The sequence below is a fragment of the Ursus maritimus genome, unplaced genomic scaffold, assembly GCF_017311325.1.
Source record: "Ursus maritimus isolate PB19 unplaced genomic scaffold, ASM1731132v1 scaffold_11, whole genome shotgun sequence".
Taxonomy (NCBI): Eukaryota; Metazoa; Chordata; class Mammalia; order Carnivora; family Ursidae; genus Ursus; species Ursus maritimus.
The window spans coordinates 21,518,161-21,533,754 of NW_024423453.1; the positions used below are offsets into that span (position 1 = coordinate 21,518,161).

Consider the following 15,594-nt stretch of genomic DNA (forward strand, 5'->3'; position numbering starts at 1 on the left):
CTAGATTTTCCTATGCAAAACCTTAAATATATGCAATGAAAACTTGTTAGGATATAATGCTTTCTCACATTTTTATAATTTTATAAAAATTATATAACCAGAAAGTTAACCATAATTATTCCTTTTTAAAAAAGATGTTTAAAGAAATATGACTAATCTAAAAATTCAAAGCATGTAAAAAATGTAACCTATTTAGTTTTGATAATCGATTTACTTTTGAGCAATCTTTTTCAATCTATTCAACCTACCCCAAATGCCACAGAACAGGGGCTTTTAAAATTTATTACAAAACAGTGCTCTGTCACAAAAGCAGGAGAGGTGATGGCTAGAAGAATCTGTGGATTTTGTTTGTTTTTTGTTTTTTTTCTCCTGTCCTTAATAAGAGCATTCAAAGGATTCTTTCCATATATATTTATTTTGAGTTTATTAAAAACTGTTACACTGAACTAGAATGGCAGAATGAAAAGTAGTGATAATAACTAATATCCACTTGAACTTGAAAGGATAAGATCATGATAAGAATTGAAAAGGATGTTGAAAATATCTCAAGGACAGTCAAGAACTAGTAATTCAGGGACAGTAAGGAAATTAAAGAACAAAATCTGAGTATATTTCTAATTTTACAGTTTATGAGACACTTTGATATTTACACTTTTTCATAAATAACCCTAGAAACCTAACGTAGCTTTCATTCTTGTTGATAAAACTGAAGCTTGGAAAAATTGATTTATTCATAATCACACATTTGTGGGGCAGACCTTGGATCTGAATTTAGTATGTTAGCTTTTTACATACCCTAAGATCTTATGTCAGTCACTTACGTTTAGGAGAAAATTTTTTAGGTCTCTAAAAATGTATTTCGGTAGCTCATTGTTTAAGGACACTGATAAATATACAAGTCTAAGCTTATATTTTTCAAGATCTAAAAGGCTGTCGAATTAAAGAGTTATGCATAAAAGATGGAGACCACTCTAGGAGGCCATACATAGTCCTCTAAGATTCTACGTAAACCGGAAATAAAATGAACATAATGCCTTCAGTTATGTGCTGAACGGATGATTTGAAAAGTTCATATTCTGAAACATTACTTAAGAAGCTTTGAGAACAATTTAAGTTCTTAGTGATGCCATACAAATTGAGTTTGATATAAATTCAAATTCATAGAAATGGTAAAAGAAATAAAGAATTAATTCACTAAAAGTAGAGATCAAATTGCTAAAAACATGGTAGCAGAGTAAACTTCCATTAGTATAGATCTTTATAATCTGACTCCCCAAGTAGAACATAATGTCTCTGATGGCAGGGCAATATTTGCTCACTTTTTTTTACTGATGCTAAAAGCTATTTTAAAAAATATTGCATAATATAAGAAAAATAATCTTACCCATTTTCGGTGTCAAGTGATGGTATTATTCTCTTGATTTTGAAGGAAATAATTCTATTTCCTTTCTTTCCTTTTATCTAAGAGGTAAGAAAAAATCACTAAATTACTGGAAATTTGGTAGCTTTAACTTATTTAGGGTTTGGAAGGTTGTTTATCAAAACCTAGTTTTTGAGGCTGGACAGAGAAGAGGGTAAGGTGTGAAACTGAAATAAATCCTAGTTATATTGACTGGATTCAAGGTACAACTGGCGTCAAGATACAAACTTTCTTGACTGGGTTAGGCAGGGCTCTGTGACCTAACTGAGCATATCTACTGAGCGTAACTGACCACGGCGCACTGGCACGGTGTGTGTGTGTGGGGGGAGTCTAAACAAATTTACAACCCAAAGTTTCATTTAGGCAGGAATGTTCCTTAGAAGATTGGTTGGTTAGTTTTAAATTGCTTATTCCATGAATTATTTCCATTTATTTCTCTCTTGAAGGCCACTTCATGTTACTATATTAAGCATTCCATTTTTTATGGAAAATTGTTTTAAAAAATTGTTTTTAACTGAGAATTCAACAGGAGGCAATACAGCAAATGGAGATGCAATCTACGGGACAAATGAAGAGTCTGGCTTTATATTGGCACAGGGACAGTTTATCTCATTACAGCATGGTATATGGGAAAAGATGCACACAGAAACATAAATGCAGGAGAAGTTCTCTTCTGATTGCTTCACTTTTCTCGGTGAAAGAGGAATTGAGGTTACCAAAAGAAAGTGATGGTAGGGTGGAGATGTAAAAGATCTGAAGAAGGACAAGAGGGTATGAAATAGTCGCCAAGGAGAATAGAATCTACAGCCTGACCGCCAGGCAGCATAAAGACCCTTTTTGTGATTGTGAATTTAGAGGGAGACCATGAGCATGACTATATGTTTTTGTCCAGACACTTTAAGCTGAATGGGTGAAGGTACAGGGAGGACAACAAACTGGATGTAACCAGAGCTTACTCGACAAAAGGAAGAAGAGGGAGTGTCAGGAGAGTTCAGGACGATTATCCCTGCTGACTCTAAAACTACACTCCCTTCTAAAATATAAATACTACCTATTCCCCTTTTCTGCCTTATCTTTTTCTTCAGCCCTTATTATCTACCACATTTTATATTTAATTTCTCTTGTTTACTGTCTCTATTAGAATAAAAACTCCATGAGGGCAAGGATTTTTGTCTGCTATTGTCTTATTTTAAAAGGTACGATTCCTTGCTGGATAATGGCAAAGCAGTTCCACTACCTACGAATGCCCTGTGGTTTAACGAAGAGAAATGACTGGCTGGTTTATTAGCTAGCAGCTATTTTGAAAGGACTCGGTGCTTTGGATATAATTTTGATCTTTAAAATTGGTAATATTAATTTCTTATTATAATAAAAGGACCTTAAGGTGATGGTGGTTTCTCTAAAATTTTTTTTCTTAAAATTTAATACTTTTTATTTTTTAAAGCATACGTAGTATGATTCCAATGTTATTAGATTCCCTCTCTACATACATTTATTCGTTCACCCTTTCTTCTTCACCCTGCACCTAGGGACAGCCTTGAGAATATCAAGCAATATGGAATATCACCAATACCAAACATGATTATTTTTTTCTCCCTGAGATGTGAGTAGATTTGTTCTTTCTGCTTTGGATTTCTAGTAATTCCTTGAATTTTCATAATGCCAATGATCACTTATGACTAAAAGTATTATACTCTAAAATTTTTTCTTAAGCAGAAGAGAGTAATAAAAAGTGGGAAGTGATAAGAAATGCTACTGGGATACATGTAAGGGCCAGATGAGAAAATCCCTGTGGCCACCTTCTTCCTAATTGGGGGTAGTAGGGGGTGAGAGAGTAAAATGAATTAACAACATTTATAAGAGGCATCTCTGGCATAGAGTGTGGAAAATGGACTAGAGGGAAGACAAATTTAGGGTTCCAGAAATCAACTAGAAAGCTGTTGCAGGAATCCAGGTAAGAAATGAGGGTGGCCTGAACGAAGGTGCAGGTAGTGAGGATAAAGGCAAATGTCTTTGAAAAACATTAACGAGGCAGGACCAGCCACACTCAGCAACTGAAGGTGAAGGTACAGGAAAGGAGGTACAAGGAGAGGAGCCAGTGTGATCTCTGCTTGCCATTATTCTGTGGACCATATCCATGTTGTTTTCAAGATTCTGACTATTGGGAAGGCATAGGACTACTTCCCACAGTATCTGAATTTTAGCTAAAACACCATCAAAAGTCTATGAAAAAGAAATAATTTTCAGTGTTCAAAAGAATTAAGTTATGGTGGTGTGATGATAGGCAGCAGGACTGAGATTTTTTTGACACCAGACTAATTCCAGGAAGCTCATTTGAATCAGTCATACATGGAGCTACCTACTCTGCTTGCTCATAAAGCTGGCCTTACCTCCCAGAATTCAGGCTGAAGGGATTCTTCTTTGGTCTTGCACTACTGGCTAGCAGAAACTTCTTTAAAAAATTACATTTCAATAATTCAACTGAATCACCTACAGACATTTTACAGAATACTTATCAAGTGCCCAACACCTTGCTATGGATTTTATATTCACATAAACAGCTATGCTCATATATACATTCAACAAATATTATGTGACAATAACTACTGATGTATTGGTACCTGTGGATATACATGCAGAGTTCACAGAGATTTGTAATATATAACCAATGTGTACTTGAAATTTTAGAACAGGAGTTCAAACACGAGGTTAAATGTAAATAATCCTAGACATATTGTTTTGTGTAATGTTTTATTCTCTGAGAGTATGATCTTGATTATGAGCAGTACTAATTTTAAAAAACTTATTTCACTTGATCCTGGTGCCTATGTCTTGGACTATGTATTCCTTTATCATCAATAGTTTTTGTAATAATTATTAGAATGGGTAGCATTTTCAAAAGTTTATGAGATAAGAAAAAAGTTTCACTATAAGGCAGTGGTATAATTATGGGAATTTATGTTTCTTAGTCTCTTGAATAGTGGGGACACATACTTTATCTAGTGTTCCACAAAGTTCAAATGAATTTCAAAAACTAAAATTATGCATAAAGGATAAAAATTGGAAGGAGAATTTGTCCTAGAAAAGAAACAATTGAAAAAATCAATTAGCTTTCATTCATATATTCAATGCATATTTTCTGAGTATCTACTAGGGCTGGACACCCTTTTATGGTCTAGGGATATTGTGGGGAACACACGAGACAAGTTCCTTTATAGAGCTGATATTATTGTTAAGGGAGAAAGAAGATAAAAAGTGTAAAGAAATAAATATAAAACACAATTACTGTTAATGATGAATGCTATAAGGAGAAACAAAAGTGGGTAATGGGATGTAATAATTTAAGGGCAGGGCCTTGTCACTGAGTGGTCACTCAGATATTTTTTATACAAATTAAAGTGAGTTTTTAGGTATCTGCTTTTGTTTCTGGAAGTACCTGTATAAATCTGCAGACTGAAGTATTAGATACTTTAAGTTGCAATTCTGAACTTAGTTCTGAACTTCATGGAGTCATGAGATAGCCAAGATGCAAATAATCTTGCTGAACACTTTTGAAGGTGTACTAAAACCCCAAATCAGAGCAAATTTGGATATTTTCAGGTAAGTTTACTAATACAATAAAGTATATAAAATTTTAATGTGCTTATATTCTTGCGGAGTTTATATCATTTTAATAAATCTACATGTAATTTTTAATACAAAGATAATATTAAACCAAATTGACTTATTCATTACTTTTTTCCCCCCTGAGCACTATGGAAAAATCAAGTGTAATGAAACCCACAAAGAAGTGGCACTGCCTTTTTCTTAAGCCTGATGCAAAATATCTGCCAAGTGACAAAAGCTTTCTCTGAGTAGATTTACAGTTTCTAATCATCAAAGCATACTAACTGAAGAAAAAGCTATTATGTTAGAAAATGGGATGTTAAATCTTTACAGGACATCCTCAGTATGGGAAGTCTCTCCCTAAGCAGTTACAAATTGTGCTACATTTTTCAAGATGTTTTTAAGATCTCAGCTAACATGACAGGCGCTTTTTCATCTCTCATTTCAACACTGTGATATAAATAAATCATAGTTAGGCACTTCTGTCCTATTAAAATAATGTGTCCTTATATCCTAGGCTTATGATTCCATACTATTAGTTGCTTCAAGGTATAATATAGTTGTTTTTAAATGTCGTCTTGACTCAGTTTTGAGGCCCTAGCTAGAGGCCCATCAGTTTCCCTTCTTGTGCAGCTGATTAAATTCACACTCCCAACCACTTTGCTTATTGGGTTCTCATAATTGGGGCCACTATGCAGCTGCCTTAACTGACCCAGGGCCAGATATCAGACAACCAGAGCCCACTGAAATCATTCAAATTAGCCATTCCTAAAACTATTTACTCTGCCTCATTCCTTCCATGGAAATTACAAAAAAGGGACTTGGCCACTGTTCCCCCTACTTTCTCTGCCTTGTGACCAACCCTGGCGCTTGCCCTGAGTGGCCCTGTGTTTGCTCCCAGGGAACTGTGAATATAAGAAATTAGAGAACACTTTCCCGTGTCTCTCTCTTGATCTGTGGCTGGCCTCACTATATCTCAAAGTAATACAATTAAAACACAAAGGTACACAACATATTTTAGTTAAGAAATAGTACTAACATCAATTGCCAATGTTTTTAATTAGAGGTATTATGTTGTAAAAATGCAACATTGGTTCTCATGACCCTGATGCTAACTAATTCCCTGTAACAGTTCTAACTGATCTGCTTTGCAGCTACGGTCCATTTCAACTTCCAGGATAATATAACTGACCAGAGACACATGTAAACTCTGTATAAGACAAAAATTATCTAAAGATTTTCACCAGGTTTTCACCAAGACACATCAATCACTGTGCTAAATGAGGTGGATATTTTAAAGAGTATATGCTTGGATCCAGTAAAAGCACATGAAGCCATGCAGGTTAATCAATTCATAAAATACTCTACAACACTTTAAAAGCATTAAAGAAATGAAATATAGCAAAAAGTCCCAAGACAATTACTGAGTGGAAGTTTGTAATGAGAAAAATAAGCAGAACATTGGAACACCAAAGCTTCTTATGCCCTGGAAGGCATTTACAATACCCCACATTTAGGATCTGGTTCTGTTATCACTCAGATAAGGGGGTGTGGGACCACACCCAACATTTATCTGGGACTCCAAGGGGGTACTCCTTCAGGATAAAGGTGAACCATATCTTAATCCACATCCCTCCTTGCAAAGTCATAGGACTATAGTGAAACTACTTTGGTCATAAGCAAAATAGGAGAAGAAAAAACAAACAAACAAACAAACAAACAAACAAACAAACAAACAAACATTCCTGTGAAGTTGTGGCCATAGACCAGCTATCTTACAGATTTACCTCAAGAACAAATACCTAGGGAAGGCCAGAAAGCCTACCTTCCATCATGTGCTCAAAACCAGAAGTGCTCTACGGCACCCAGAAGTAGCAAAGGCAAAGCCTCCCTATGTAAACCCCATAACAAAAATTTTCTAGGGCAATTACTAGCAAGTAGATAGAGAAACCAGACAACATGCATAGAACCAGCAGAAACAAACCTATTTGATACTGAATTTATCAGATGTAGACTTTCAAATAATGTTTACTATTTTAACAGAAAAGCAAGGCAAACTTGGAAATGTTAGCAAGAAACAGGAGGCTCTAAGAATGTAAAATGGCAGATATGACAAAGTTAAATAGAACTTCTAGTAACAAAAAAAACCTTAAGATAAAAACTCAGTGGACACATATAGCAGATTGAACACAAAAAGAGAACTTATAAAATATTAGATTTGAAGAAACTGTCAGAATACAGCACAGTGAAAAGAAAAAGATGGAAATAAAGAAAGACATAGGAAGGTAATATAAAAATCTAACATACCTTTGAGCAGAGTCCCAGAAGGATGGGAGAGAGGGACTTGTGCAGGGGCAACATTTGTTTTGTTTTTAAAATCAACCTTATTGAGGTACAATTATGGAAATAAAATGTAGTCATTTTGTGTATAGAGCTTGGTAAGGTTTGGCAAATGCATATACCCACATAACTACAATCACAGTTAATATACAGAATATGTCCCTCACCCCAAAATATTCCCTCATGACCCCATGCAGTCATTGTCCCACCCCCAGCCCTAGGCATTCACCATACTGTTGTCATTAGATTAGAAATGCCTTTTTTAGAATTTCATGTAAGTGTGATTGTACAGGGTGTGCACTCTTCTTTGGCTTTTCTTTCATCTCATTTTTGACAATCATTCATGTTGCATTTAACAGTGGTTTGTCCCTTTTATTGCTATGTGTTTAACCACACAACTCTTGATGGACATTTGGGTTGTTTGTCATTTATGGCTATTACAAATAAAGCACCTACAAATATTTGTACACAAGGTTTTTTTGTCTATGAATCTGTTTTCACTTCTCTTGGGTAAATATCTATGGGTACAACTGCATGGTCATATAGTAATACATACTTAACTATGTAGTAAACTGCCAAACTGTTACTATCATTATTGAAAGGTAAGATTTGTTTTTAATAATCTGAATACAAGTTCTTTGTCAGTTATACTAAATCTTTTAGTATAAATCTTTTCTCACAGTCTTGTTTTCATTTTCTTAAATGGTAACTTTTGAAGAATACAGGTTTTTAATACAATGTAGTCTATCAATTTTTTAAATGATTTGTTCTTCTTGTGTCCTATGTAAGAAATTTTGCTTACCACAGATTTTCTTCATGTTTCTTCTAGAAATTTTGTTGTCTTCCTTTTATATTTAGGACTATGATTCATTTCAAGTTACTTTTGTATATATATTGTATATAATGGTGTTGTAGGTAGCCTCTAAAATGGCCCCCCCCATTTCCCTACCTCCTGGTATTCAGAACCCCACACTCAAGTGGGGGGAAGGGGCCTATACTCGATGACTTGATTCTAATAATGGAAAAAGGTAAAAGTGATGGGGTGTCACTTTAAGATTAGGTTAAAAAAAGACCACAACCTTTGTCTTCCTTCTCTCCTTCCCTCCCTTTCTTTACTTCTTTCTTTCCCAGCTCTCACTTTGAGGGAAACGAGCTGCTATGCTGTGAGTACACATGTAGAGAGGCTCAGGAGGCAAGGAACTGACATCTGCCAACACCTCAGTTAACACCTGAGGCCTGCCATAGCTTTATCCTGAACTCAAGAGTGAATCCTCCCCTTTAAAGCCTTGAGATGACCGCAGTTTAATGACCGATCCTGAGTCAGAGGCATTCTGGTTCAGACATGCCTGGATTCCTGACCCACAGAAACTGTGAAATAATAAATGTTGTTCTAAGCCACTAAGTTTTGGAGTAATTTGTTATATAATAATCAATAATATAAAGACTTTTCATCAAATATAGAAAACTTTGGGCCATTATTTCTTAAAATACTCCTAAGTCCCACCCCCACCCTTCTTTATACTGCTTGACATTGTCCCTCTGATCACTGAGGCTCTCTGCTTATTTTTTTTTTCCTGCCTTTTTTTCTCACTATACTTCATTTTTGGATAGTTTTTTTTTCTTTTCTGTCTTCAAGTTCTTTGATCTGTTCTTCCGCAGTGTATAATTTGTTAACCACATTCAGTAAATTAAAAAATTACCAGTATTATAATTTACATGCCCAAATTTTCATTTGGTTCCTTTTTGTATACTCCATTTCTTCTCTCATCTTCTTCATGTGTTCCTTTAAATCATTGAGCATATTTATAATCATTAAAGTTCTTGTCCATTAATTGTGCCACCTCTGTCACTTCTGAATGTGTTTCTCTATGCACTGCTTTTTCTTCCTGGCTGTGGGTACCATTTTTGCTTATCTAGTAATAAAAGTGTTGGATTTGTTCTTGCAGGCAGTTACATTACTTGGGAACATGCTAGATGATTTTGAGGCTTGGTTTTAAGTCTTGTCAAGGTGAATTTAGAATACCTTTTTTTTCTGGGCTGGTTTAATTCTATTAATAAGGTGAAGTGATTCTTTACTGCATGCACTATGTATTAACAAGGATTCTCCACTCCAGCTGGGCAGAACTCTAATATCTCCCAGTCCTATATGAGCTCTTGATGTTTTTCAGCTTACAGCTCCCCTGTCACTGTCTGCCTGGCTTTTTTGAGTTTTATTCTACGTATGAGTGAGAAACACATTCAAAAGAACTACGCAGATTTCTGAAGCTCTTTCTCTGTGTAGTTCTATCTCCTCTGGTTCTCTGCCTTGCAAATTTCAGTTACTCAGGCATCAGACCTGGCAGTGGCTGAGATTATCTTCTCTGGACCATGGTTCTGAAAGGACCCTTAGGCAGAAAACCAAGATGATTCTACATTTTATCTTGTTTCTTGTCTCTCATGGATCAGAAAAACAATTGTTTCACACATTTTGTCCAGTTTTCTAGTTGTTTCTGGTGGGAAGTTAAGTCTGGCACCAGTTTCTCCATCACAGCAGGAAGTAGGAATTCCCAGAGGCCATACCTAAAGAGTTGATACCCGGCAATTTCCTGAACCAATACTACACTACACTATCAAAAGGCACAAAATATAACAAATGAAATGAAACCCATACTTAGATATATTACAGTGAAATTACAGAAAAACAAAACATTTTAATGGCCACAGGAAAAGAGATTACTTTCAAAGGAGTGACAAGTGAGATGGACAGATGATTTCTATATAGAAAAAACAGCAGTCAGAGGTTAACAGATTGTTGTTTTTAATTTTCTGCAAGAAAATACCTTCAACTTGGAATTCTGTCAGCAAGCAAAATATTGTTCAAATATGGACATAAAATAAATATATTTTACAAAAAGAATTGAGAATTCATCACCAGCCATATCCTCACTAAAGCAACTTCCAAAAGATATAATTTAGATATGAGGAAAGTAGTCCTACCTGGAATATTTGAGATATAAGAAGATATAAGAAGAAATGCAGAACAAAGATGAAGGTAAACTATATGGGCTGATATAAATGAACTCTAAATATATAAAACAATTAGTAGGGTGAAATAAAACACTACAAAGCAGAATTTAAAATCTGGCAACAATAATATGTAAGTTGGGCAAAGGAAATAAATGGTGTTAATATGTTCCGAAGTTCTTGTATTATCTGGCAGGAGGATAAAGACTTTGATTAACTTTAGACTTTCCTATGGTAAATAATACTGCATAACTTCTAGGGTAACAACCAAAAGAATACAGAGTTATTTAATTTCCAAAGCTTAGGAGGAGAAGTGGAATGATTTAAAAAAAAAAAAACAAAAACAACATCACCAAGTCAATAAAAAAGATGAGAAAGGAAAGAAAAAGAAAGCAAAGATGACAAAAATAGGAAGTACTAAAATAAAATACAGATAACAAATCTCAATATACTTTGGATTACACTGAATATAAATGAACTAAACGGTCTAAAACAGAACCATATACTGTTTCTAAGAGACAGATCTATGGAAAACAGAAGTAATTAACAAAAAGATAACTAAAATATCCCCATATGTTTAGAAATTTAAAAATTTCTAGAAGAGGGGCGCCTGGGTGGCACAGCGGTTAAGCGTCTGCCTTCGGCTCAGGGCGTGATCCCGGCGTTGTGGGATCGAGCCCCACATCAGGCTCCTCTGCTGTGAGCCTGCTTCTTCCTCTCCCACTCCCCCTGCTTGTGTTCCCTCTCTCGCTGGCTGTCTCTATCTCTGTTGAATAAATAAATAAAATCTTTAAAAAAAAAAAAAATTTCTAGAAGAAACATGAAGAAAATCTGTGGTAAGCAAAATTTCTTACATAGGACACAAGGACAAATCATGAAAAAATTGATAGACTGCATTGTATTAAAACCTATACTCTTCAGGGGCGCCTGGGTGGCGCAGTCATTAAGTGTCTGCCTTCAGCTCAGGGCGTGATCCCAGAGTCCTGGGATCGAGCCCCACATCAGGCTACTCCGCTGGGAGCCTGCTTCTTCCTCTCCCACTCCCCCTGCCTGTGTTCCCTCTTTCGCTGGCTGTCTCTCTGTCAAATAAATAAATAAAATCTTAAAAAAAAAAAAATAAAACCTATACTCTTCAAAAGTCACCATTTAAGAAAATGAAAGGTACAAATAATACCAGCATGAGTAATGCAAAAAGGGTTATTATTACAGATACTTCAGACGTCATATATTATGAACACATTGTGTCTAAAATACTTGAAAATTTAGAAGACATGGATATATTTAGAGAAAAATATAATTTACCAAAACTGTTTCAAAGAAGAAATAGAAAATTTGAAGAGTTCTATAACTGTTCAATGGAATCAACGATCAAAGATATTACCATAGAAATCCCAGAACACCATCACCACCACCACTACTCCAGGCCAAGAGAACTTCATTGGCGAGATCTACCAAATATTCAAAGAATAAACATTTCTAAAATACAAAGTTTATGAGAAAACAGAAAAAGCACCAGTTTCCAATTTCTTGAGGCTGGCGTACCTTAGATACTACAACTTAACAATGCAAATTCAAGAATGGAAAGTTTCAGGTCAATCTCTCTAGTGAACATAGATGAAAAAAATACTAAACAAAATACTAGCAAGCCAAATCCAGCAATACATAAGGAGAATGCATTCCAACTCTGTTGGTTTTATTACAGGAATGCAAACTTGGTATACTAGCAAAACTGATCTATAAAATTTATCCCACTAACAGATTAAAAAGAAAAAATAAAATGATTACCTCAAATAATACAGGAAAAGCTTTTATAAAATTCAATATTTATGATAAAAACTAAGTAAAATGAGAAGGAAACTTTCTGAATCTAACAGAAATTATCCCTCAACACAGAAAACATCATACACAAAGATGAAGATTGAAATCTGTTCCTTCTGAGATTGAAAAAAAGGAAAGAGTCCTTGACTATCACTCTGATTCTGCACTGTACTGGAGGTCTCGTCAACGTAATAGGTGAGAAAGGGAAATAAAATATATGATGACTGGAAATAAATAAAATTGTTAAATTCAGAGACAATATAATTATATATAACAAAATCCAACACATGCATTAATTTCTTAAATTATAGAAAACAAAATGTGCAGTTATGAACCAAAGTTGTAATAATACTGGCTTTTAGACTAATTGCTTTTTAAAAAATATATTAGTCTTTTAAATCAGGTAAAAAATAAAAAGTAGAGTTATATTTTGTTTCCTATATAATGTAGGAGACCAATGCATTTTGAAAAATTGTTTATGTTTTTGGACACAATGCATAAAGGCATAATTTTGTGATATCAACAACTGAAAGGAGTAGGGATAGAGCTATAAAGGATCAGAGTTTTTGTATGTTACTAAAGTTAAACTGGTATAAACCCAAATTAGAGTGTTATAACTTTAGGATGTTACATGTAATCCCCATAGTAATCACAAAGAAAACAGCTATAAAATATACACAAAAAGAAATGAGAAAGGAACTCAAAGGTTTCATTAAAGAAAATCAACTAAACATAAAAAGACAGTAATGCAAGAAATGAGAGACAAAAAAGCTGTGAAGTATACAGAAACAAAAAGGAAGTCCCTCCTTATCATCCTTAAAAGAGGAGATTCTGGAAGACACTACAACATGGATGAGCCTGGGGACTTTGTGTTGGATGAAATAAGGCAATCACAGGGGGACAAATACCATGTGGTTCTACCTACATGAGGTACTTGGAGTAGTCAAGGTCATGGAGACAAAGGTGAAGTGACGGTTTCCAGGGGCTAGGGGAGGGGGAAGAGGGCACTAGGGAGTTTAGTTTAATAGGTATGGAGTTTCCAATTTTCAAGATGAAAAAAAGTTCCAGAGAAGGATGAGTTGTGATGGTAACAAAGTGAATATACTTAACACCACTGAAATGTATACTTAGAAATGGCTAAGATGGTAAATGTTATATATATATTTTACCACAATTAAAAGAAAAAGTGGAATCAATCCAAAGGTCCATCAATTGGTGAGTGGATAAACAAAATGTGGTTTATATCCATTCCACAGACTCATCAATAAAAATATACTCAATACTGATCTATGATGCAATATGGATGAATTTTAAAAACATTATACTAAAGGCAAGAATCCAGATGCAAAAGAATACATAATGCATGATTCCATGTATAGGAAATGTCCAGAACAGGCAAATCTATAGAGTCAGCAAGTAGATTATTGACTGCCAGAAATAGGATGTTGGTACTGCCTGCAAATAAGCATGGGGGATTTTGTGGTTTGATGGAAATGTGCTGAAACCTGGTTGAAGTGATGTTTGCACAACTCTGTAAAATTACTATAAATCAGTGAATTGTATGCTTAACGGAGTGAGTTATACAGTATGCAAATTATACCACAATAGAGATGTTGAAAGGAAAAATCCAAAAAAATCTACAGCTTTTTGTACTGAGCAAGGTTAGTGGTTAAAAAAATCAGTATCAAAAAGCATTTCCATTTCTTTACACAAGCAAAGGTCAGTAAATAAAATCAGAGATATATTATTTATAATATCAAAAAAATATTGATTACTAAAAAATACCAACTAAATCTAACAAAGATGTGTAAGACTTGTACAAAGAAATTAATAAACCTTATTGAGAGATGTTAAAAAAGATGTAAACAAGTAGAGAGATTCATGTCCAAGAGATTGGAATCTTTAAAATTTTAAATTATGTTAACTTGCTTCAAATTTTCTTATAGATTCAATGTAATCCTAATCAAAATCTCATATTTCTTTATGGAACTTAAGAACACAATTTTATGAATATGAATTTATATAAATATGGAAATGTCCATGGCTAACTACAGATATTTTTGAAAAACTGAATAACAGGAGTGTTTTTATCAGATATCAAGTCACTTTTCTAATCTTGTATTTGTTTTCGAAGGTGTCTTCTAAAGTTATAATGAACACAGCACTATGGAACTGACACAGGATAGGCTGACAAACAAGTGAAACATAAGAAGCTCAGAAACACACACATATGGACACAAATTATGACAAAGGGGATACTGCAAAGTAGTGAAGAAATGACAATTTTGTCATTAAATGTTCCAGGGATGAATGGCTACCACTTGGAAAAAATAGACTTCTACCTTACCCTATACACAAAATCAATTCTGAATTAAATAAAGACTTAAAGAGAATATCTTTAGAGCTCAGGATAGAAAGGGAGTTCTTTTTTTTTTTTTAATTTTTTTTAATTTTTACTTTTTAAAGATTTTATTTCTTTATTTGACGGAGAGAGAGACCGCCAGCGGGAGAGGGAACACAAGCAGGGGGAGTGGGAGAGGAAGAAGCAGGCTCCCAGTGGAGCAGGGAGCCCGACCTGGGGCTCGATCCCAGGACCCTGGGATCACACCCTGAGCCCAAGGCAGACGCTTAATGACTGAGCCACCCAGGCGCCCCAGAAAGGGAGTTCTTAAAATAAGACACACAAAGCAGTCATCATAAAACCAAAGAGATAAACATGACTCCATTAAAATTAAGAACTTCTGTTTATCGAAATAGAGGAGCAGGGGAGGAGAGAATGAGAGGAGATATTTGCAACACCTCAAAAAAACGTAAACAACTCAAAAGAGAAATGGTTAAAAGGCCTGAAGAAACACTTCACAAAATAAAAGTTCACAAGGCCAATAAACATATAAAAAGATGCTCAACTGTGATAGAAATAAGAGAGGTGCAAGTTAAAACTACAATCAGAAACCAGTAGTTATTAGAGTACTACAATTTAACACATCTGACTTCATTCACTGAGTAAAGATGAGGATTATCAAAAATTCTCATATACCCTACTACTTGCAAGACTGTAAATAGCTACAATTATTTTGGGAAACAGTGAGGCATTTTCTACTAAGGTTGAAAATATGCATGCATTACGACTTGACAATTCCAGTTTTAGGAATATGCTAGAAAAAGAAATGTCTAGGTGTATCAGGATAATATAGAGTAATAAAAATGAATTCCATTATCCAGAGTACTGCTAATGGGCATTTGCATTTCCATTTGGGGACAATTAGGAAAAATGCTGGTATGAGCATTCTTGCAGCAGCTATATGTATGATCTTAAAGCTGTAGTTTATTTTTGCCTGGTTTCTTTCCTTCCTTTCTTTCTTTCTTTCTTTCTTTCTTTCTTTCTTTCTCTTTCTTTCTTTCTTTCT

At 34.6% G+C, this 15,594-nt stretch overlaps 1 protein-coding gene across 6 annotated transcripts in view; it reads right to left on the reverse strand.

Moving 5' to 3' along the window:
- SCLT1 (sodium channel and clathrin linker 1) overlaps positions 1 to 15,594 on the reverse strand; it is a 193,217-nt gene that overhangs the window by 22,540 nt on the left and 155,083 nt on the right. The window contains exon 19 of one of the 6 annotated variants that reach the window (XR_570736.2): positions 1,385 to 1,461. The exons of the other annotated variants lie outside the window; for them this stretch is intronic. The gene's annotated coding sequence lies outside the window, so the exon portion shown is untranslated. The remainder of the gene's footprint in view (positions 1 to 1,384; positions 1,462 to 15,594) is intronic. 6 annotated transcript variants of the gene reach the window in all.